Source organism: Macrobrachium nipponense, chromosome 26, assembly GCF_015104395.2.
Source record: "Macrobrachium nipponense isolate FS-2020 chromosome 26, ASM1510439v2, whole genome shotgun sequence".
NCBI lineage: Eukaryota > Metazoa > Arthropoda > Malacostraca > Decapoda > Palaemonidae > Macrobrachium > Macrobrachium nipponense.
The window spans coordinates 9,967,094-9,992,554 of record NC_087215.1 but is presented as its reverse complement, the minus strand read 5'-3'; positions in this window follow the sequence as shown (position 1 = coordinate 9,992,554).

Here is a 25,461-nt window from a genome sequence, read left to right as displayed (position 1 = left end):
GCTTAGAAGCACTATTTTATATCAGTATTTCCTTTGTCACTTATACTTTATAAGGTGACAAAAGATCTACCAGTTTTAAAAATGAAAATCTGTAATTTCTGATACTCATCTGTATTAAATGTTTGCTTGTACAACTTAATTAAATACTAGCTCACACAAAAGTGTATGCAAACACACCGGAATAAGGAATTTATTGAGGTCCCAACCATTAAGAGTTTTCTAAATTATCTAATATAGTATTCCCCCACACGCTTTCCAATGAAAGCCTTGAATACGAATGAGGAAATGAGATAATATCTCCCTCCACCTCCAGGTCACGATTCGAACCCAGGCTACGAGGACGCCATCTGTCCGACGCCGCGTAACCTCAAAGCAATCCTGCAGGATGCAGTCAGAATCCTGTAGGATGCAGGCAGAAGCAAATTAACGCTGTGTTGTGACTTGGAACCCGGATCCAACACGTCTATAAATTCCAGCTTCTTTCATTCGGTCTAAATGGAATATGTAAATAACCTCGCACCCACGTTATCTTGCTATTGCTAGGAATACTGACAAGCAGGAATGCTGGAATGGAGCTCTGGAGTACCGGGTTCCTAAGGCGGGAGAGGAGGTGGGGTGGGGGGGCAGGAGGAGTATAGTGAAGATATACTAGAGTTATATGATGTCGACAATAACTGTTTCCCAAGATAGTTATATTTAACCAGTTGAAGTTTTCAGCTTTCAATTATATTAGTTCCATTTCATTGAATTTCTCTCTCTCTCTCTCTCTGATGCAGAAAGGTGAAGACTACAGATCCCAGATACCAGGCATAGCAACAACCTGGTATTGCAACAGCTCGAGTATGCGGCTAATTTGCAAAGCGAGTATTATAATATGCACCATAACCACGCAAAGATTCCATCCTAATACCTAGACAATCAACCGTCAAGAACCCGGAAGCGCTCTTGCTACTGACAAGTAGCCAGGCTACCATTATGAAATCGGACGCAATGTGTTGACTGGTACGTTGCCAAGCCATGTTAATGACACTTTCAGTCCCATTTGCCACAGAAATGGTTCTTGGAGAAGAAAGTGATAATGGAGCTAATGAAAATTCCCGTTTGAGACTCGTATTCGCAGAGAGAGAGAGAGAGAGAGAGAGAAGAGAAAGAGATCATCATATTCATGCAATAACCAAAAAATAACACATTTCATAACAGAGTCATTCATAAAAGGTGCTCCATCAGAGCTGATTAGTGATGACTGCACAGCTCAGAGGCGATGATTATTTAATGGATCACAGAAACGATCCAGTGTTTCAAATGCATTCATTTTTCAAAATGTATTAATTTATCCTGCGATGATTAGTTCACAGAAAACGGGACCTTTAATCCTTCATGGTTTCAGTCAAAATGCGTCAATTTGCGACTGAATGTTCCGCAATAAACTTGAGATTCACATTTTTCAAGAATGGTATCGGGAAGCTTATGGAGATATTACTGAAAGCATAATTATTTTTTATTATGTCATCTCTATAGGGAAGGGGGGTTTTATATTCAACTTGTTGGTTTACAGAGTTCAATCGGTTCACAACAGGCGTCTTATATTCTTTAACTACTTCATTATAATTAACCATCTTTCAAGGACGGTGAGTTTTACAAACCCAATTTAACTACATTTATTCCGTTAGATTAATTTAGAAAAGGATACGACGAAAAGAAACCTCAAGTGTGTACGGAAAGCAACATAAGGATCATTTGCTGCTGTTCCTGATCCCTTTTCAGTTTTGACTTGCTGTGGTATAAGTGCATGAGCTAGTCTCAGCCTTTTGTTAAGCCAGTAGTCATAGACAGCAATGATTATTGATTAAGTCATCATGGCAGTGTTTGTTTCCTGCGTCTCAAAGAAACTGTGGATGGTGGAATGACGACCCCATACCTCGCCCTAATATTGTTCTCGAGGAGACCGGCGGGAAGTCACCCACATTCCTTGCAAGAAAGTTACCAATTGTCCTGTTGGAGTCTTGGGAGGTAAACAGAAGAAGGAACCAAGGTCTGTGGTTCACGCAAATAATAGGGCAATTTCCGAGGAGAAATGATGCAGTGGAAAGAAGCGTAAACTGGCAACCTTCTCGTCGGTAAGGGTGGTTCCTTTCAAGAGCCATCTATCGTTCTGCTGCCGGAACTAAGATGGTACCCCCCTTTTGTTCTATGCTTTTTGTTCTAATGTTTGTTTTTCGTAAGTATAATAAAGCTTAAAAATAGGATTTAACAACGAGTTGTTTTTGAAGGCTGGATAGATGAGGATATAAACGTTATTTATATTTGTAAGGCATCTCAAAATGATTGTTGAGTCCTTATTATGCTGATTTTCTTATACAAAAGTAAAGTGCATCCTGTGAATTCCGACCAAGCATTTTATTTCGATCTACATCTTTATGTGAATTCTGTTCACAGCATTCTTTTTATCTAAGTTTCAGCCTGTTGTAGTCTATAACATTTTATACTACATAAAAAACAAGTAGTTACATTTTATTCAAAAATACTGTTTATTATACCTTTTTGTAAATAAAATTGTTGGTAAAATGAGATACTAAAAGTGTATTAAAAATGTTGCTATAAAAGGTGTTTCAATAGTTTCGTTTTCAAAACACATAGACATATATATTAAAAGGAATATTGTAAGAAAGAATGTCAAATAGCAAAAGGAAGAAGAGAATGTGTCCTCAAACTACAAAAACAGCCTGACAAAAATATCCTTTTATCCTCCAAACTTTAAAAAAACAAGTAAATAGCCAGAACAAAAGGTGACCATCTCCAGTTCAGCAGCAAGACGACAGATGGCTCTGAGCTGAAATCCCTCTTGACAAGAGTTGCCAGTTTATACTTCCACTCATCATCTTCATGCTCTCGGAATCGCCCACTCGCATGAACCTGGCCCACCTGGCCCTTGTTGTTTCCTCTTGTAACTGAAGACCCGAGCACGACGTTACTTGTGTGCAAGCAGTGTGGACGACTTTCCGGGCCCCTCGAAAACAATATTTATGACCTTGACAGTTAGGGGAGAGGTGATAAGTCGTCGTTTCGACATCCACGCTTCCTTTGAAAGCCCAGCAAACAAACACCGCCATTATTTCTAGCTTTGAGAAGCCTGAGTCAACAACGCGTTTGACTTCAGTGTGGTGGAAACTTGTCAATTCTTATGTTCTCGTTTTTTATTGCCACTCTTTCCTCTTTACTTATTATTATAATGAAAAGAATGAATACATGAAGTTCCTGAGCAAACTATTCTTTACAGAGAGAGAGAGAGAGAGAGAGAGAGAGAGAGAGAGAGAGAGAGAGAGGTTACTTCTAATGGAAATAAGATCCCTATTCCGCATACGACATTCCATTAGGCCTACTGAACACAGGCAAACATTTGTCTTTTCTGTCTCTCTTATCCCGTCAGGAGCAGAGGACTAAGATGGTTCCTGTCAGAAGTCAAGAAGGGAAATATTGATGCTTGCTAAATGGCGGTAGTTGAATTACAAAAAACTGAATAAGAGAAAAAGGAGGAGTTGACTTATTCAAGATCCAGATATCATAAAAGGGGGAACAGAACACAAGAAGGAAGGTAGTAAGGTAAAGAATGAGATACAGACGAAGAAAGAACATACAAAAAGGTTCGAGAGATGCCCCCAACTCCTCTGAACAGTCTATACATATTTCTTTTGCTAACGGCACTCGCTCTTCGTGGATTGCTACTCTCTCTCTCTCTCTCTCTCTCTCTCTCTCTCTCCTCTCTCCTCTCTCTCTCTCTCTCTCTCTCTCTCCTGTCAATATATATATATATATATATATATATATATATATATATATATACTATATATTATATATATATGCATACATATATATGTATATATGTTACATATATATATATACACACACATATAAATATATATATATATATAATATATTATTATATATATATATATATATATATATATATATATAAAAGGTATTTTGCCACGAAGGAAAAATGAAAAAGCGAGATAGCCAAGTACTTTCGGTCCTGTTCGGACCCTCAGTAAAGGGTCGAACAGGACCGAAAGTACTTGGCTATCTCGCTTTATCATTTTTTCTTCGTGGCAAAAAACCTTTATTTATACATAGCATCACGTTTTATATACTTCGTGATCAAGTTATTCATATATATATATATATAATATATATATATATATATGTATATATATATATATATATATATATATATAATATATATATATATATTTATGAAACGTGTAATTAACAGCATTCATTTAAATACACGATTAGTTAAATAACCATAGATTTCAGAGGCCTCATATCTGGGAACATTTCATTGGAACAATAACCGAAAAATTATTTAATTGACCAAAGCAATAATAATAAAAATTCAAAAGAGTTCAGTGGACTAACTGACGAAAAAATAGGTCAATTCTAAAAACGAAAAATCATATAAAAATTTAGCAACATTCCCATGGACCACTCAACCATAAATGAGGTAAATTTGATCGCAAAAAAAAAAAAAAAAAAAAAAAAAAAAAAAAAAAACTATTTTTAAAAGAGTACAGCAAGTATACACAAAAGACTTGCATTTTCCTTTGCAATTCAAACTTGAGCCTAATATCGGAATAAATCCTTTGGCGTTGCAACCACTCGGCAGCAAACGGCCCGAAATTACGGAAGGGAAACTTCGCAGCGCCAACTTCTCCTCCTGAAGGACGGCTGGAATCTCTGCTTTAATATCACGATTTACGGCAGGATTCCTGCTCCGAATCCTGAGCCCTTGAACCGCTTCCGGATTTGCGAATAATCCCGGGACGCCCTTGCTGGGAAACCGCCCACGGCTACAAGGCGCTATTTGTATCGAGGACCCCACCAGAACGACGCTTCCACAAACAAAGCTCTCTTGGTAATTCGTGTCTTCGTAAGTTCTGGTTTTAATGCCAAAGGGAAATGTTCTTCGTGAATTTTAATGCCTTTCTGTAACTTCATTTGGCGTTTATTTCAACTTCAAATCACTTTAACATGCAGCGATTTTGTCGTTTAATATGGAATAGCATTCTCATGCAACTACTACAGGCCAGATTATGTTTAATTTCCTTCATTTACTTCTGTTAAAAAGACAAAGCTCCATTTTTATTTCTTACTGTCTTAATGATGAATCTAGCCACTATTCATCAGTATAAGCTGTTGATAAAATATATTTACATTTACGAGTGACCAACTGAACTGGCAATTCAGGTGAGTATTACTCAAAGGAAGAGAACTACAGAATCTAGTAATTGTTTCTAAGGAGACATCACGGGTTTTTATTTCAGATAATATACTGATCCTGGTGAAAAGTATTTATTAATTAAAAGTCAATAAATACTAATAAATACTTTCTTGACTGTATATAACGTGGATTATTTCAGATGAAAAAAAGAGAGATTCTCAAATATAGATATATATATATATATATAATATATATATATATATATATATATATATATATATATATAATATATATATATATATAAATATATTAGGCCTTCTTCTCTCTTGTATATTCTTTATATAGGTGCCGACTGCGGCGGCTATCCAAGTCCCATTACAGAATCTAATCATGTCTTAATTAGGGAAAATGGAAAAAGCACAAAAAAGAGCGGAAGATAAGAAAGTGAGATTTTACCTTGCAAAACAAATAAAGAAAACTGAAGCAATAAGAACTCAAAAGCCTAAGAGGTTAAAGGCCAGAAGAACTGAAACTACCATAACTGTTTAAATTTTACAAGGTAAAAAATGATCGGTTTCTGAAAGAAAAATTAATCAGTCAAATTAAGATCTTAATCTCCTAAAGAAGTCACTGAAAAGTTCTCACTGGGCTGAGAAGGCACCGAGAGAGTAAGTAGAAATATCTTGAGAATAAGTACAAAAAATGATACCCCTTGGAAGAGGGTGTAACAATTCAAGTCCATATCTCTAGCTTTAACCGTTAGCAATTCAAGACGCAATTATACAAAGAAAAGACCTACAATGCGCTGCTCAAAGCTGTACATTTCTCATAACCACAACGAAAAACCTGCATTTATTCACATTAACTTTAAACACGTTCCAATTCCCGATGGTACCCATTCTTTCTGTGTTCGTCATTCTCTGCTTCATTTAAACTTGAGGCGAAAATCTTTCACGACTCCGACTTGGAAGGAATTCCTTCACTTTCGAATCTATCAGGAGTCTGATTCCTTCGCCCTGATGGCAAATGGCGACAGATCCTTCCTTCATCAGTCTAATGGAATCGTTCAAGACGCATTTCCACCCACGCTCAAGAAAGACATTTGACTTCATTCTTATCTCGAGAGAGAGAGAGAGAGAGAGAGAGAGAGAGAGAGAGAGAGAGAGAAGAGAGACTCACTAAAGGGTACTTCTTACGAATTACATTTCATACGAAGAGGAAGTTATTACTGGAATATAAATGATCATAAAAGACCCAATGATTATTCTGTAAATATGAATTCCACGCAGCGTATTGATATCAGGGTGACAGTGCAATGAATGTTATTAAAGATGGCGGTGATTTCGTATAAGTATTTGGGAATAAATATAGTCTACGAGGCAACAGGTCGGCCTTAGACTATAGGTAAAGTAAAGAAGGTAGTTATTGTGTGTGGACAGTAAAGAGAAAATGTTTGCAAGAATGGTTGAATCAACTCTCCCTTATGGAAGTGAAGTATGCTTGTCCAATACGAATGACAGAAGAAAGGGTGAAGCTGTCGAGATGAAAGGCGATAATCTGGAACTTGCATTTTTGTGTCAGCAGTTTCGGAGCTGCGTCTTGCAAATGTTCGGGGTCATTCAAGGTCACATTTTAAGATCAATCATGAATAGAAAAAGGTCATTTAAGATCACACATGACTACAATAAGCAATAAGGGCTAAGTTATAATAGCTAAATCAATTCACGAGGATCATACAACTTCCTCCCATCATCCTACGCCCAGTTCCCGGATTCTCATGCGGCATTCCTTCCTAGAAGGAGGCAACCTGGACACTCAACTATTTATATGATTCCATTTAAGGCCCGAATGAAGCTGGACTTTATGGAGGCACCAGATGCGAGTGAATTCCTGTCCCCTGCGGAATTTATTCCTGTGGTTCTTTTGGTTCATTCCCGCGTTTGGGGGAATTTAGTCTCGTTTTTATAGAAGTCTAATTAAACAGCTTTGAAATGTTTTTTGAGAGAGAAATATATATGGGATTTGAGATGTTTCATGCGTTTGTGAGAAATTTCCGTCTTTGTTTGTTGAGATTCTGGTGTTTTTTGGGAAAGAGCCCGTGCTGGCATCATGCAACCTTCATCCTTTGACAGGAAGAAATTACAATCAATATTATTGAAAAAAATGATGGGATAGTTGTGTGACAAACAACTGAGTGACTAAGAGAAGAATTCCAAGGAGAGAGAGAGAGAGAGAGAGAGAGAGAGAGAGAGAGAGAGAGAGAGAGAGAGAGAGAGAGAGAGAGTCCTAAAGGAATGCTTTTCTTCCACGTAAGAAGCCAAGAATGGTCGTAGAAAAATGCGCCACGTAATTGGACTAATTCTCCTGGCAAAAAGGTTATCTATCTCGGGACGTGGCCTTATGTCAGGATAAAGTGATTAGCGCTCTGCATCAAAGACTCCAAGAGCCCTTTCTCCTCCTGAGGCTGGAGTCTCATCCGGAGTGATGAGAGGCTCCCCTCGGAGGAACTCACACCGTTTGTAGATTGTTTCCCCCAAAAAGGGATTATGTGACATTTCATTATATAACTCATACATAAGAGAATAAAATGCTTGAAATCTTTACTTTCCGTAAGTATTAACAAATATAAAGAGACGAGAAAATCCAGTTATATACGAATTAACTTAATAAATTCTGAAGCAAGTTTCTGATCTTGACGAGAACAAAGGAAATATTGAGTAAAAGATATTTCTTAAAAAGTTCAATTAAAGTAAACTTTAATTTTTTTTCTAAAGAACTGATTGACCCACTGGAAATAAATGCAAATTCACTTGCGTGGGCCCTGGAAAATTCCCTGGAAATTTCACAACTTATTGTTATTACATTCTCATAATACAAAAAACTGCAAAATTCCTTGCGAGACCTACTTCTCAATTATTTCTGAGAAAGAAAAACGACGCAACTATGTTGTAAAAAAGAAAACAATTCTTTGCCCTGTTTTATCTGCTTCCATTTATGTTTTAAACAAGAAACTACGAAACAAGATAACTGATTTTAATACAATTTTTTTAAATTCTACTCCAATCTAAAAGTTTCGGGAGTGAAGTATTTCGCATATTTGAGATCTGTATCATTCAAATCTGTAATTAACTTCAAAGGTTTTCATTTGATATCCGAATCATTACGTCTTAAGTTTTATCTTTATATAACATAATTAAACGTAGGTCGTATATATTCAGTTTTCCTGATTAACCGAAACAAATCAATTTATATCTTTCTCATAATCTCCGTTAAGAACATAACCAAATATTTAATCTGCATACAAATACGGTAGAGAGCGATTCTTAGTCGAATACGAACGAGTATTTATGTATGAACCAACATTTGACGAAATAAATTATTCCATCCATCCATCCGATTAAAGGGATTGCAATCAATTGATCTCTGTTCAATGACGAGACAATCCGCCGAGGAATACACGAATGGTATATGGTTTCTTTTCAGTCATGAAGATTGAAAATTGTTAATGATAATTATGTAACTAGCCCAAACACAAGGAATTAAATCTGAAGATGGCACTTAATCACATGATAACTGTGTATACGATCTGCAAAACTGTCAGTTTTGCATCTAGCTGTGTCACACATACATACATACATACATACACACAAAGAAGGAAAGGGACCTTACGAAAAGAAACGATACAAGCTTGAGTCCTATCCCTGAAGGCTGAACTATGGGAAAACGGAAGGAGTAGGGAAATTCAAGAGTCTACGAGTCCATTTTTAGCAATGAATTTTATTCTAAAATTCAACTGAATATAGAATTTAGGCCAAAGGATTAATGGGGTCATTTAGCGCCCAAAGGGAAAACAGGAGAAAAGATTTGAAAGGTGTAGCAGGAGGGAAACCTTAAAGCAGTTGCACTATAAATCAATTGTTAGGAGAGGGTGGAAAATAAGATGAAGAAGAGAATATGAAAAGAGGTACAGTAAAAGGAACGTAAGGGGTTGCAGCTAGGGGGCGGAAGGCACCATGCACAAAGAACCTTAAGTCATGCCTACATGCACCGCATCCATTCGAAAGTTTTATTAGCGAGTTCATACTGTTGGAATAATGGACGTGATTCAGCACATTAAGCTGAATCAATCCTTGACCTCCTGTGACCTTTCTAGCGAAAGGTCATCATCACAGGACTCATCGATCACTTAGCGGAAGTGAGGGAGAGAACGGGAATTCTAACAGCTACTGTAGGTCACAAAGTCATCATGAACAAACGCACTGCGCTTTCTTTTCGGGTAAAGGAATGTTTAGTATGGGACTTTTGGCAGTTGTAAATAATCTCAAGTCATGATCATCAACTAAGTAGGAAACTTTTATTATGAATCCCAGTATAATACCCTAGAGCTAGTTTCCTTTTTACTTTGAATTAACACAATGAAGCAAAATTATAGGTTATTTTAGATGTTCTTCATTATTTATGCCATTTCCCTTTCATAACAAAAAAATCCCAAAATTGCTTTGAAACAAGGAGACAAAAATCATAATTTCAAAATCCTTCCAGGACATAACAAAAAGTAATTAATTCCCTCATTTATTAAAGTAATGAATTAATTCAATTCTCTTAGACTCGTATCGTAGACACGATATCGCAGAGAGAGAGAGAGAGAGAGAGAGAGAGAGAGAGAGAGAGAGGGAGAGAGAGCCTTTCGTAGGATAAAACAAAAAATATATCAGCCTCCACTTCAATAATGTTTTAATGAAGTTCGTTTAAAACGGAAAGACAGTGAATCACTATCAATTAATAATAATAATAATAATAATAAATAATAATAATAATAAATAATATAATAACTAATAATAATAATAATAATAAGAGAGTATGATTTAAATAATGTCGAAAGTAGACCGACTTAAGCCAGAAAACCAAGCGCTGGATAAATAAAGTTAAAGAACAATTGTGCTAAAAGTAACAACAACAACAACAAATAGCATCCATCAACCAAAACAACAATATTTACAAAAAAATGAATACAGTCATATTCATTCGGGACACTGCAAGCAAATTCCCTTCAACAACAAGAACTTCCTTCAATGAACCTCCCACCCTCAGCCCTCAGCCGACCCGTGTTTAATAAACAGAATATTCCGAATGCGTTGTGATTTTCAGGAATCCATTTGGATTCAGACTTGGAATTTATCGGAGATTCCGGATATGAAGGAATTCCACAACTCGCATAAAGTGTGAATGCATTCCTTGTGTGTCTGTGGGTTACCTTTGTGTTGCTGATCAAAGCTAACATGATGGAGAAACAAATATTAATATACGGGATAGATACAATCACATACGAGAAATTGTAGGTTTCCCATATGGAATTCTCTCTCTCTCTCTCTCTCTCTCTCTCTCTCTCTCTCTCTCTCTCTCACACACACATATATATACACAGAAACACACTCTCACTCACTCTCTATCTCTCTCTCTCTCTCTCTCTCTCTCTCTGACTCGGCGAACTCATGACGCTCAGTGAAAATGAATGGCGAGAGAGAGAGAGACCTTCATTTGAGAAACACAAGGCTTTTCTGCCTCTGCTACGTCGTCTCTAGAGCTGAGAGAGAGAGAGAGAGAGAGAGAGCGAGAGAGAGAGAGTAGGAATTCATTGTTCATTTTTTTTTTTTTTACGAATGGAAAGAAGTGTGTGTGTGTGTGTGTGTGTGTGAGAGAGAGAGAGACCTTACAGACCTTACATCTTGTTCGGGTTGCCCAGGTCCCTCAGTGTGAGGCGCCTCTAATGTCTACCAGAGAGTTGCTAGTACATCTTCCGGTATATTTTGCATCTTCCAATCTTGGATGGTCTGGATGCAGTTTAGATATTGTCGAGCTTATTCTTAAACACATCTACGCTCACTCCTGATATATTCCTCAGATGAGCTGGCAACGCATTGAATAGACGCTGCATTATCGATGCTGGTGCGTAGTGGATTAATGTCCTGTGTGCTTTCCTTATTTTTCCTGGTATAGTTTTGGGCACTATTAATCTACCTCTGCTTGCTCTTTCTGATATTTTTAGTTCCATGATATTTTCTGCTATTCCTTCTATCTGTTTCCATGCCTGAATTATCATGTAGCGTTCTCTTCTCCTTTCTAGACTATATAATTTTAAGAATTGTAGTCTTTCCCAGTAGTCTAGGTCCTTAACTTCTTCTATTCTAGCTGTAAAGGACCTTTGTACACTCTCTATTTGTGCAATATCCTTTTGATAGTGTGGTACCATATCATATTGCAATATTCAAGTGGGACTACGACATATGTTTTTATAAAGCATAATCATGTGTTCAGCTTTTCTTGTTTTGAAGAATGCCGTAACAACATTCCCATTTTTGCTTTACATTTTGCCAACAGAGTTGCTATTTGATCATTGCATAACATGTTCCTATTCATCATCACACCAAGGTCTTTAACTGCTTCCTTATTTGTGATGGTCTCATTATTAGGTCCCTTATATGCATATAGCTTTCTTTCTCTGTCTCCATAATTTATTGATTCAAATTTATCAGAGTTAAATACCATCCTATTTTACCTCTGCCCAATCATATACTTTGTTAAGGTCTCTTTGTAGAGCGTTCCTATCTTCATCACAAGTAATTTTCTCTACTTATTCTTGTGTCATCTGCGAAACTACTCACTACCGAATCCTTAACATTATTGTCTATGTCTTCAATCATAATAACAAACAGTATTGCAGCTAACACCGTACATTGCGGTACACCGGATATTACCTTGGCTTTCATCCGATTTCTCGTCGTTTGCAATAACTATCTGTTTTCTGTTGTGTAAAAATTCTTTTAACCATCTTCCTACTTTATCCACGATATTGTGTTTTCTAATTTTCTTCGCTAATATATTTATGGTCTACTTTATCAAAAGCTTTTGCAAAGTCTAAATAAACCACATCTGTTTCATTTCCGCTTTTCATATTTTTGAATATGTTCTCACGGTGGGACTAACAGTTGGGTTTGTGTACTTTTTCCGGGTACGAAACCATGTTGTCCTTTATTAAACAAATTATTTTTTTATTAAATGTTTCATAATATTTTTCTTCTTACCCTTTCATACACTTTCATAATATGTGATGTTAGACCTCACAGGCCTATAATTACTTGCCTCTAGTCTTGATCCACTTTTGAAAGTAGGGGTAATATATGCTAATTTGTGCTCATCATAAATCTTGCCTGTATCTACACTTTGTCTTAATAATATTGCAAGTGGCTTTGCGATAGAATGAACTACTTTCTTTAACAAAATAGCAGGAATTCCATCAGGCCCTGCAGCAGCTCCATTTTTAATTTCATTAATTGCCTGCACAATATCAGCTTCATTAATATCTATGTCAGCTAAATATTCACTATTTTCATCCCTTACTTCTATATCATTATCTTCATTATCTATTCTAGGTGGTGAATTCTCTCTTATACGTTCTGCCAGTATGTTGCAAAATTTCCTTTTTTTCATTCGTTAATCTCCCTTCCAATTCTCAGAGGGCCTATTTCTATTCTTTTTTCTTTTTTTATCATCTTCTTCGCATATGGAGTATAACGGTAGTTTGGGGGTTTGCTTGATTAATTTAATAGGGTTTTTTCTTCCAAGTCCCGTTTTTCATTTTCTTTTGATTGTATAATCTTTTGTTCTGGCATTTTCTATCTTACTTTTAGTTCTATAACTTTCCATGCATTTTTTCTTTTGCAAGACCTTTTTCCACTTTCCGATTTTCTGGAACAAGATCCTCTGTCTCTTGGTATGCATGAATGATGTTTACTTTTCTTCTTCGGTATATATTTTTTCCACTATTTTCTCCAATATTTTATATAATATCTCCGTATTACCCTTATGTCATCACTTACGAAAATGTTATCCCAATCTTTGTTTAATTCTTCATTAATTTCTGACCATTTTATATTTTTACTGTAGAAGTTGTATTTTCCATATCCTTCCCACTTTTTTCATTTCTTGCTTATCTCTCTTTTCACTTGCTTTGGAATGAACTGTTAATTCTATGACATTATGGTCTGAAATACTCGCATTATAAACTATTATTCTTTAACATAATTCATCTCGTTCACAAATACTAGGTCTAAAGTATTTTCCTTTCTTGTTGGCAGGTGATTTATTTGTTGAATGTGTATTCTAGTAGCATATCTAATAGCTTTTCAAATTGCCTCTTATCTCTTGCACTACTATTACTCTCTTTTTTATATGTATAAGTACAACCACAATCTCTATTCGTTCTTTCCATTCTACGAAAGGAAAGTTGAAGTCACCAGATAGGAGAATAGTCCAGTCCTTGTGATTTCATATATCATCCAATTTTTCAATTATTAAGTCAAACTCTTTAGTATTAGGAGGTCATATATTTACTATGTTCATCAATTTTCAGATTCAAATTCTACCACTATTAGTTCACATTCTGAGTTACTATATTTCTCATATATTTTTCCTTGTTTTTTGTCTTTCCCATATATTGCGGTTCCCCTTGATTCCTATTTTTTTCTATCTGATCTATAAGTTTGGAACCCTTTTATTTGATCATCATTCCCAGTCTCTTGGGAATACCAGGTTTCACTTATATTCATTATCTCTATTTTCTTTTCATTTTGGGTTAGTTCTTCTAAGTACTCTATTTTTCTTTTTGAGTTACTCGTAACTAAACCCTGCGCATTCATCACTATGATGGTTTGCGTGTTTTCTCCTCATTTAATACTGGTAGTAATAAGGATTTTCCCATGTCTCTTTCTGTTCTGGTATGTTGTTCTTTTTTTCATTTCCAGAAATTCTGACATTAAAAAATCCAACTTTTTCCATAATATTTGATCTTCCTTCATCATAATTATCATTTTGTGTCTGAATCTGCAATTTTCTCCGTTTCTGCAATATCCTCTTGCATAATAAATACAGTTATTATCTCTTGAGTAGAATTTCGGAGCTGATGCTTTGAAATTTTTTGCTGACACCTCTGCATATCTCATTGGTGGTTTGCTTTTCTCTTTTACCTGATATTCTTGATTTCTCTCTTTATTTGTTTCTTTCTTATTTTGGATTTTATTACTTGGTTGGTTATTTATTTTGATTATGATTCATGGCTACAGGGTGCATATATTTGCATTTTTTGTCGAACTACATCCTTTTCCTTCTTTTAGGTTTTTACATATTTTTGGATGCAGATCTCTTTGCAATCATCCCCATATCCATCTAAGTATGCACATTTACCATATATTTCATAGTTTTGACATATCTTAGGATGTTTGTAGTAACATCTTTCTCCAAATCTGCAATTCCCTCTTTCAAAAGGTGCAGATTTTGTCTTTCTTGTCTATTTTTTCCTCTTTCCCGTCATTGTATAGATCTGGGTAGAGCCTCTTCGGGCATTTGCTTTTTCTGTTGTTCATAATCCGTAAATTTATTTTCTTTCGATAGGTATGCTGCTTTATTGCCTCATATGTAGTATCAATGAGTATCTCTGCAATCCATACTTTTATTCTTGTTGTTTGTTTTCCTTATTTTTGTTTTTTTCTGTCATTTCATTTTGTTTAACTTCTCTTTCCGTTTTCCTCCTTCTTCTTTTTCTTTTTCTTCTTACTTCCTTCCTTCTTCTTCTTTTCATGCCCTCAACGTAATTTTGTACAATTCAATCTTGAGTTTTAATCAACATTGTTCTATCCATTGATAGAAACATGTTGGAACAAAAAATCTTGTATCGTTTTCTCAAATCCTTGTTACCTCAGAGAAGAGAGAGAGAGAGAGAGAGAAGAGGAGTGATGAGAGATGAAAGAGAAGAGGAAGAGAGAGAAAGGAATTTCATGGTTCTGCACTTATTAGTGATTTTTTTACGAATGGGAAGAGAGAGAGAGGAGGAAGAGGATGAAGAGAGAGAGAGAGAGAGAGGAGTGAGAAAGAGAGAGAGAGAGAGAAATTTAAAAATTAAAAAATGAAGGCTACAAAGAAAAGAGCGAGAGAAGGAAAGCCGAGTGCAAGAAAGAAAGGAATAACTGCAGTATGAGAGGAAGACGAGAAAGAAGAGTTCGCATTTTCGTTCATGCTTGCCTGAAAAAAAAAAGGGACGTGAAAAAAGGCCATGGTGTAATACCCTTGATCCTTCTGAGGAGAGGTCAATCTTTCAGGGAATTAGGTTCTTACGTCCAAGATTAAAGTTGAATTTACCGAGGATGCATCAGAAGCATCCAAGAGTCAAATTCCTCCTCTCGGGCCTGCAGGAAAACTCTTTTATTTTGGTGAACGTAAAAATAATAAAAGGAATAAAAAAAAAACCGTAGAGTATTTTCCATAAATTAAAAAAAACAAAACTAGAGAGTTATTTTCCACCCCCCCCCCCTCAAAAAAAAAAAAAAAAAAAAAAAACTAAAAGTTTTTAATTTTCCCCCCAAATAAAAAAACAAAAACTAGAGTATTTGTTCCCCCAAAAAAACAAAAAAGAAAACTAAAGGAGTAATTTTTCCCAAATTAAAAAAAAAACTAAAGTAATTTTCCCCTCCCCAAAATAAAAAAAAACTAAAAGAGTATTTTCCCGTAAAATTAAAACATTAAAAGAAGAATATTACCCCAAAATACAAAAAATTTAAGAGTATCCCCCCCACACCTCACAAAAAAAGAGTTTATTATCACCCAAATAAAAAACTAAAAGAGTATTTCCCCCGAAATAAAATAAGGCAATGATTAAAAAACAAACGTTTAAGATTTGCAAGGAACATGCAAAATGAAATGGCTTTTAATAAGTAAAAGTCCATTTTACTGCGTTTCAGGTGACGACATTCCTAATAGAAGATAAATAAGGGAGGAAAGGTTTCTGAGCAAAAAGGGGGCACCAGCACTGTTGGTGAATTAAGATCTCCCACATAGCCTCCACTTCCAGCCCCCATCCCCAAGCAAGCCCCAAAATCCCCAAAATCCATTGAAATAAATCAAGTTCGAAAAAAATGAATTAATTAAATTAAATGAACCTTATGAGACAATAATGCCATTTCTGAAGTTAGTCCTTACGCTAAAGATCCCTTCAATGGCACCAACCATTCGGCCACCCCCCCAACCAGGCGCCCCCATCCCCAACAAAAAAAAAAAATAAAATAAAAATAAAAATAAAAACTAAAAACAAGAGAAATGAAACTTCAACCACTTGGTCAGATGGCATTAACAAAAATGAAGAATAACATCCTTTACAATCCAGTTACTTGACTGCCGACATTTATATTATGTACCTTTTCTGAATGCCAGTTTGGACTTTAATGAAAACTTTATTTTTTTTTTTAACTATATTTTTTTAAATTTTGGTGGAAGGGGGTTATGCCCGGACCCACGTGACACATTAAGGGACTGGGAGTATGGTAAAGCAATGAAGTTTAAACAGTAGACCTTTGTGGTGGACCTCTGGACTCTGTTACTGAATTTTTTTCTTTTAGATGTACCTTACTCCTTACTTTTTGCGTTGTTATTCTATTTACCATTAACATTTTATATCAAAAATGAATAATTACATCTTTTGACAGGTGCATACCTGAAGTCACCTTTGATTATTTAAAGACCATTATATAGGGATCATCCATCCATATTTTCGAATTCATAAAGAAATTCTCAAAGAAACAAAAAGTAAGTTGGAATTTTCATGAGCAGATTTTTAAAAGGAAAAGCATAGACACAAACCCCACCCAACACCCTGACACCAACCTCAACCGCGCCATGCCGTAAACCGCCAAGAAAAAACTTATGGCGCATCTAAGTGAAAAATTATTTTAGAAGCTCAACAGAAAGAGGAACACGTAAGGCGCTCTAATGTCCACATTTGATGAAAGGCGATGTCTCCTGAATACGGCGCAGGGTTGGACAAGGCGGCCTGCTCTGGGGTTGGAGAGAGAGAGAAGACGAGAGAAGAGGAGAGGAGAGAGGAGAGGAGAAGGAGAGAGAGGCCAGATGGAGATGGCCTCGTTCTTTTGTCTCACATAACCAAAAACAACACAGCTGATGTAACATCTGTTCGTAACAGATATTGAGAAACTCATTCAGTTCCCTTGCCCATACGGAAGAGAGAAAGAAAGAGAGAGCGAGAGGGAGAAGAGAGAGAAGAGAGAGATGAGAGGAGGTGAGAGAGGAAGAGAAGGAGAGAGATTCCCCAGTGGACCCCACTTTGTATCAATTAATAGGAAAAGGATTGATGCTGTCTTATTTTTTTCTTTGTGTGCAGTAATTTTCTTGCCTTTTGCAAAGGACTGATTTTGTTCGTTCAACACGGGTGTTTTCTAAAAAATAAAACTCTTTAATTAAAAACTGTTTTATGACTAAATGCACAGTCCAGCACGAAGAAATAAGACGAAGTAAAAACAAAAAAGGGTGGGCCAGAAGGAAATCATAAATGTCTGACATTCAATTGATTGAAAAAAAACATAAAGGAAAAGGAATAAGTAACGTTCAGAATATTAATTAACTTTCATCACTCGGTTTTGTAAGAACTTTCCTGACAGGGATAATAAAAACGAATCTTAAATACGCAGTTGGTACGTGCATTTTTGAATATGAAGAAAGTTGCTGAGCGTAAATTGTCATTTATAAGGGAAGAAACCAAAAGTTGTTTTAGAAATAAACTAAGACAAGCTATATTGGAAACATATGGAAAAATATTTTGCAAACAAAAAGGTTAAACATTGATGTAGCGAAAGATCAACTAAAGATGAATATTAAAACCAGAGTAGGGACGGAACATTAAAGGTTTGGAAATTACACAGGGGAACATCATTCATATAACTGACGGTAAACTTTGCCCTCCAGGGATTCAACAGGGCAGATGACAAGATGAAGGGGACACGAGAAGGCGAACATTAAACGAAGAAACTTGAGAGAGGAGAGAGAGGAGAGAGAAAGGGGGGGGGGGGGGGGGGAAAGGGGGGGGGGGGCTGAAATATGATGAAGTTCTGACGATGTCAGTGTTACTTAGGGAATAGGAATGTTTCTTATATTAAGAAAAAGTATAATTTAAAAGAAAAATGCTTGATCAAAGCAATAGTTGTTTGATGAGTTACATTAAAATTTAAAACAAAATAAATCATGCATTACAGTAATCACGGGGGTGGGAATAAAACACCTTTTTAATAAAAGCTAGTACCATCAAATGTTTCGCGTAAAGATGACGCCTTTAAGAACCTTATACCCCCCCCCCCCCCCCCGCCCCCCCAGGGAAACGTATAAAAGGTCTAACAGAAATCTTACCTGTAAAAATACAGAATAAGAGAAGATACCCTTGCCAAAAGTTTCTTGTCAATCACCCCCCCCCCTTCGGAAATTCTCGACCGATTAAGTAAAAAAAATTTCTTTCAAAGCCTTTCCCATTCTTGGCTCGCTCCCTCTTCACGCAAAACACACACACACAAACCACACAAGTATAAATCGTTTTCTTTCGGAACTGAGACGGAGGAGAATTACCGCGTAATACCAAGAATTACGGGAGAACGAAAATTACGCCCGAAGTTGATTCTTCCGAGGAGAAAATTGCTCGTTGGGAGCTCCCGGGTGTCTTCGAAGGGAGGTCTCTAAGACTACCTTCGGGAAGAACTTTTCAAGGCTCGCTGATTTTTGAGCTGCGAACTTCGGCTTCAGGTCGCTCGTTTTTTGAGAAATTAAAACTTAAGAGGAGTTTCACATGCTACTTCGTGTTTGAAAGCTTCGTTATTCGATTCTTATGCCACTTGAAATGAAAACGAAGAGGAGAAGAGAGAGGAGAGAGGAAGGAAGGGCAAGGAGGAGAAGAGGGAGAGTTGAAGAGAAGGATGAGAGAGAAATCTCCAGGATGTTTGCGGTTGCTTGAATATGGTTGCATTTATTATGCTTTTGTTGCTAGCGTGTGTATTTGTCAACAAGAAACATCCTGCGTACTAACATCTCGCGAATCCTAATCAACTGTTACCATACAATCAGCACAACTTACCCAAGTCAAGAGAAGGGTAAAAATGGACGCTTTAAATACACTCATTTCTGTTCTGTTCAGCATTTCGTAACTCTTGTGCCCTCAGGGAAATTGGTTATAAATAATCTCAGCCAATCATCTCCAAATGGTCTTTCCGCGTTTTTTGGTAGGTCAGGGAACCAATCTCCAACTTCTCAATTTTCCTTAATTCAAGAGCAACTTAAAGAAAACAAAACTTTCTTCAAACCACTTGGATTTTTTTTATTTTTAATCCCGGTTCCAAACGCCCCTCCCTGTATTTCTCAACGGGAAGTCAAAAGGAGGAGATTTTTTAAAAACGGTTATTTAGAGCAATTTTTAACTTCTTCTGCCCTGGAGTTTTGTTATTCGAGTAGGGAAAAATAGTCAAGTATGCCACGTTAAGCCTTCTATCTAAATATATATACTATATATATATATATAATATATATAATATATATTATATATATATATATTAATATATATAATATATTATACTATATAATATAGTATATTATATACTTTGCCAAAAGGTCTTTGGAAAGTTTGATGGAAAAACCAAAAGGCTGTGTCTATGATTGGTATTGTTTTATTTTATCTTTTTTTTCTTATTGGTATTGCATTTCAATAATACATACATTTAACGTGTTGTGTTGTATGGAGTTCTGTATGAGAAAGAAAGAGAAGAGAGATAGGAGAGAGAGGAGCATAGAGAGAGAGGATGAGAGAGAGAGAGAGAGTAAAACTAGCTTAGTATACATGGCGTTCGGAGCAAGTTCTTCCCAGCAGGAAAAGTTGACCTACAGCTAATTAATGAACATTCGCTTCAAAAAAAAGGAGAAAGAGAACTCTCAGGCACCGATCAAAGCCAGTCTTAAAACAAGCTATATTAATGAATCGGGAAATAACGGGTTCAAGATTCTTCTTGCCAAAAAAGATAAAACTAAACTGAAGAAACCGGGAAACAAAAAATAAGATACAAATCAAAAACTGGGGAAATCAGTTTCATTCAATATTGGTTTTTGGTTTGGTCCAGTCTTGGATTTTTAATTAAAAGCGCAAAACCAAAAACCAAGTAAATGCCAAGAACCTTGTGGACTCTCGCCGTTCCAAAGTAACTCCCCAACAAAGAATTTAATTTAAAAGAGACCAACAACCATGATGGTTGTCCCTGCTTTTGTTCCACCTCAAGTGAACCCGTTCTAAACCATAGGAAAAAATCATTAACATACCTTAAATGTCGTTCTGTCAAGATAAAGGACAGACGAAACATTTGGGCGACCTTCTGGCCTTCCCCAGAAAACGTGACGATTAATTTGCTCTCGACCAACAATTAACTGGAACATTAAGATAATTTAAACCTAATTTCTTCTAAAAAAAAAAGAGGAAATCGGAGTATAACGACCAATTTGTTACCCACCAACCCAACCAATTCGTCCATCAACCATACTCGTCCCTGCCAGGGGCAATTCGTCCCACCAAACCAATTCGTCCCATCAATCATTTCGATTCCCTCCAAGCCATTTTCATCCCTTAAGCCAATTCATCCCAACCAACCCAGTTCCGTCCCCATCAACCATTTCGGTCCCTTAAGCCAATTCGTACCCAACCAACCAACACCCAATTCTTTGTCCTTCAGTCAACATTCGTCCCACCAAACCAACTATTTCGCTTCCCTCAAGCCAATTTCGTCCCTCCAGTCTATTCGTCCCACCAACTTTTTATTTTGTCCCTCAAAGCCAATTTCGTCCCATCAATCATTTCCGTCCCTTAAGCCAATTCGTCCAAACAACCCAATTCACTTCAACCAGCCAATTCGTCCCCAACCAACCATTTTCAATCCCTCCAGGATAAGCTTATCCTTTGGGCCCTAATGCCAGGACCGCAAAAACCAACCTAGACTTCATAGTGGCTTTTTGATAAATTCATATCCTGACAAAAACAAACTACAGCCGTGAAGAGATATGTTTAAAAAGGCGTTGCTTACTAAAATGCTTTAAACTGACCCTTTGATAAGAAATATCCTGTTCCCCGCAGATTCATGATAAGCCATACACTCGCTAAAAAACAGTTAGGATAGTTATAATAAAGTAGATCGACGACAAAGACGGCAAAATTGTAAAATAATGGACAAAGACTTTCTACCTTCGACAAAAATCCAACCAGGCTCCTTAGCGACACCAAAACATTACTAAAAAAACGAAAAACTGACGAAAAATCCCCTCCAGAAACGTTCCCCAAACAGAATTTTTCGGAAAGTTAAGATTAATTGGCCAACAAGACAAAAAGAGTTAATTGAACTATTAGAGAAAATTTTAAAGTAATTTAAATCCTAAATTACCCTACTTTTGTTGGTTCTTACCCAAAACAACTCACAAAGGACAATTTCCATTCCATTCAGACCCATCGGTTTCATGCGCCCGGAGGCTTTCAATTACAAAATTTCTAAATGGTTAGCTGGCCTTCCTTTCTCCATTTTTTAGGCACTTTTTCTCCCAGTCAACATTCAAACATTCGGAAAGACTTTTTGTTCACAAATTCAGAAGAAAGCACATATACCACTTTCACAACACATAAAAACTTTTAAGCCTTGACGTTAGACCCCTCCCTATTCACAAAAGTACCAGAGTTACAGGACGTTGGTCTTTCAGTTTTGTTAAGGAAAAAATTATCCCCCTATTTCAGATCAGTTTCCCTTTGGCACTTGACCCAAAATAATAAAGTTAGTTGAATTATGTGCATCTTAATAACGTATTTTTCATTTCGGGGAATCTATTCTACAAGCAAAAATTGCGGGTTGTAGTATGGGTAAGTCCTTTAACGTCCTATTTTAGCCAATTTCTCGTACATGGAATACTTTGAAACTAACAGTAATAAATGCAATAAAACCCAAAAAAACATGCTTGTGGATGAGATACGCTTGGATTGGACAATACTAACATTTTGGGATTAATAAGTGGGGTAATTTCAATGAATTCCTCTCAAAAACTTTAAACCGCATTTAGTGGACCCAGCATCAAATTAAAGTTGAATGGGAAAACAGACAACAAAATTTCCTTTTCTTGATGTTTTTTAATAATCAGAGAACACGACAGAATACAAATTTGACCAATATACGAAAACCAACGTTCTCACTTTGCATATATTCACTACTTTAGCTATCATGAACAATACTATCAGATAGGTCTAGCTAGCAAACCTATTCTTAAGAGAGCCTTACGAATTTGTTCCCCAGGATTTCCTTTTTTGGAAAAAAAGAACATTGTGAAACTAATTCGCAAGCAACTTTCATCTTTGGAAAGTATCCTGACCCATAATTAATTGAGAAAGCAATTTCAAAAAAGCAAACGTAATTTCTACCGACCCCCCTAAAGACAAGAACCAGAGACACACCCCAACAATAAAATAAAGATTACCCCACCTGGAGACGATTAAGAGAGTAACTCACACCCTTGGGAAATCCAACCCTTTTGCATTACCTACCCAAATCACCTTAGCCAAAATCCCTGGATTAACAGTCCCCAACAAAAGACATCGCCCAAAGACCTTCTGGGGTATATTGAGATCCAATGGCCAGGACTGTGACCAATCTTACATCGGCGAATTTACAGGCGTAAATCACTTCCCAGAGATTAACATACAAACACAAAACGGTTTCAGATTAGGTATGGACAACAGAAACCTCGGCTATTTTGTCAATTTCATATAAAGATGAACATTAACCATAGAAATTAAACTGGAATATATAGGTCACCGTTGTAATTTATAAGCAGCAACTGCCGGAGTACAAGAGTCAAATGATGGAATCGGACCTTAATAAAAGAGGAAGCAGGTAATGAACATCTTCAAAAAGGGGAAATTGGACATCGGACATCGTCGACGCAAGTGTTCATTCAACCAAACGCCTTTAATAAGAAGATTAAAGGAAGATTATCAGGCGGGGGTGAGCCTAAATTGGCTTAACTTGTGGACGAATCTCTTGGTATAAAAACCAATACCACCTTTTTCTTGTAAACTTTTCTCATTCATATACCATGAAGAGAGAGGACCAGCAGCTCTCTGAAAATATAGTACTTTTCTCTCTTGACATTTTGGTTGTTTTTGTTTTTTATGGGCTCCTTTTTTCCATTTTAGATTATATATATATATATATATATATATATTATATACTATATATTATATATATATATCTATATAATAGATATATATAATATATATATATATATATATATATACATACAATTAAAATCACTGTAAGATGCACGTGACTTGGCATAAATAAGCAGAATAACCACAGGAAAATAATAGTCAGAAATCCAACAAGCGCTTTCGTATTTACTCAGAACATCGTCAAGGAGTTAATGAAGTACAATTGGATATAAAGGTTCTCAGGTACAAAAACAAGATTAAGAATACCAAGATGGGTTAATTGTCAAAAGGGTTAAAAGATTAAAAGAGATGAATCCAGGATTATCGGATATCACACGGTCACAAACCACCTAACCGGAAACTACAAAAGTATTTTCCCTTTACAGTCCAAAAACATGTTAAAAAACTGGAATATATTAATTTTTTGTTGTTGGCTTAATTTTATCTTACAACTTTTTTTATTTTCATTAATGAAAGCATCAAGTTTTAAAATAAACCAAGACTTAAATTTTAGAACATTTTCTATTATTTGACTTGATGAAACAAGATTTCAATGGATATTGCCTTTTTAACTGTGTCATTTACATGGGGATTTAAAGGCTCTTGCTTGACTCAAATTAATAAGAATGGTTCCTAAATCTCTCATAATGTACGAATAATGCATTCGATATTTACCCAGTTCTCCACAGAAATATTGATGGTTGCTTGAGACATTGTGAAAGAGATTTACCGGTCTTGTCCGTAATAGACTTTATTCATAACTTTTTGCTAAAGGAATTTCATTATATATGCAGGCCTGGAAAGATCTTTAGGAGAATTTTTTATTAAACTTCTTGAACATTTAATATTACGGTGAAAATAACATTTTATGTTAAATAAGCTTTAAAATTCTAGGAATATCTAAAAACCCTTTCAATCATAGGGATGGTAATTCTAGAATGTTATGCTTACTAAATTCAAGTTTTGTCATTAGTTGGAATAAAATGATTTTCTAGCTTTCTTTTCCATGGCCCACATACTATTAAAAACGTCCTTCTGGGTATTTTAAGTTTCAATACCACGTATCATAAATCAGTTTTAATTTCAGCCGTCAATAAACTGCAGGCTACAGACACGTAAAGCCCTTAACAGAACATCCCCAGAAAAAAAAACAGAGAAATTTAACCATTTTGATGGTGATTGGAAGTTAGTGTAATGAAACAAAAGAGGCAATGTTTAGTTGATTTTCGAAAAAGACTGTGAAAAAGGTGAAATTTCTTATCCTTTGTTCTATGGGACAGTTACATTCAAGAAAATTCAAATTACCAAGTTCTTTCTTCCTCTACAGTAAAATTTTATAAAGGAAGGCTAAACTTAAATTGATGGATTATTAACGGAAAATTCTGGAGATTTTTCGTGAAACTGGCCAAAATACAGAAGATTAATCATAATATATATATATTATATATATATATTATATTATATATATATAATATATATATATAATATAATATATATATATTATATAGATAATAGTATATACTATATTATTATATTATATATATATATATTAAAGATAAGTTATATATATATTATAGTACTTTTTTCTGGTATGTACGGCGATTGCTTTCATTCAATGCATGCAAAAGCATACACGCCTTGTACATCTAGAGGCATGTAATTACGTTAGTTAATAAAAATCATATTTTATTTCACAATGAAATAGGACTTTAAGGCCTTCCTTCCATTATAAATATTAAACCCCGCCCCCCCCCCTGCCCCCCCCCCCCCCCGGGCCCCCCCCCCCCCCCCCCCCTCTTCCTCTCTCTCTCTCACCAAAGGTAACACTAAATGCTGATGAAAAATGGTTATTTGGAAACTGAATAGCGCCCTCCAGACCTTTAAATCAAAGACAAGAAAGACCTATCATCAAATGACTCTTCCCCCCCGCCTCCCCTTTCTCTCTCTCCTCTTCCTCTCTCTCTCTCTCTCCCTGCCTTCATTATGGACTTCTTTTCCCATTATTTTTTCCCGTTTACCCCTCTCCTCCTTCTTTTATTTTCTTTTCTTCTTCTTCTTCCCAGTGTAAACAAACCGAGAGCTTCCAGCGCCATAAAGGCTTCGGAGTGACTGGCATAACAATATAGGCGGAGGCTTCTCT